Genomic DNA, 461 nt, shown 5'->3' with positions numbered 1-461 from the left:
TTGTAGCAGGAGCAATCTTAACAAAGAAAATCTTCCTTTCATTCATGCTTTTATTTCCCACTGCATACACTGGAAAACTGGATAATCCAGAAAATACCTGTTCCTGAACAGTGCCAATTCAAACATAAAATTTAAGTAGCAACTTAAGTATTTGCTGCAGTGTGGTTTTCTGCCTCCTTTGTCCCACTGAACACACCAGCAGGGTTACAATTGTGCTTGTATGCACAAGTTGTGTCTGTGCCTGGACAAACATATGCACATACAGGCAGCAAGATCAGATTGAGCAGTAGATGCTGCAGAAATTATTATTCCCCTCCACATTTATCCTTACATGGGTGTAGGTATATTAGAAAAATTAATGCTCTCTAAACGTACTCAATAATGGCAATATGCTGGTGAATAAAATCCAATAGACAATTATTGAATGTTATCTAGGATAAAGAGCTTAGAAGAGGTGACTC

Source organism: Geospiza fortis, unplaced genomic scaffold (genome assembly GCF_000277835.1).
Source record: "Geospiza fortis unplaced genomic scaffold, GeoFor_1.0 scaffold271, whole genome shotgun sequence".
Lineage (NCBI taxonomy): Eukaryota > Metazoa > Chordata > Aves > Passeriformes > Thraupidae > Geospiza > Geospiza fortis.
Note: the sequence above shows the minus strand (reverse complement) of the source record.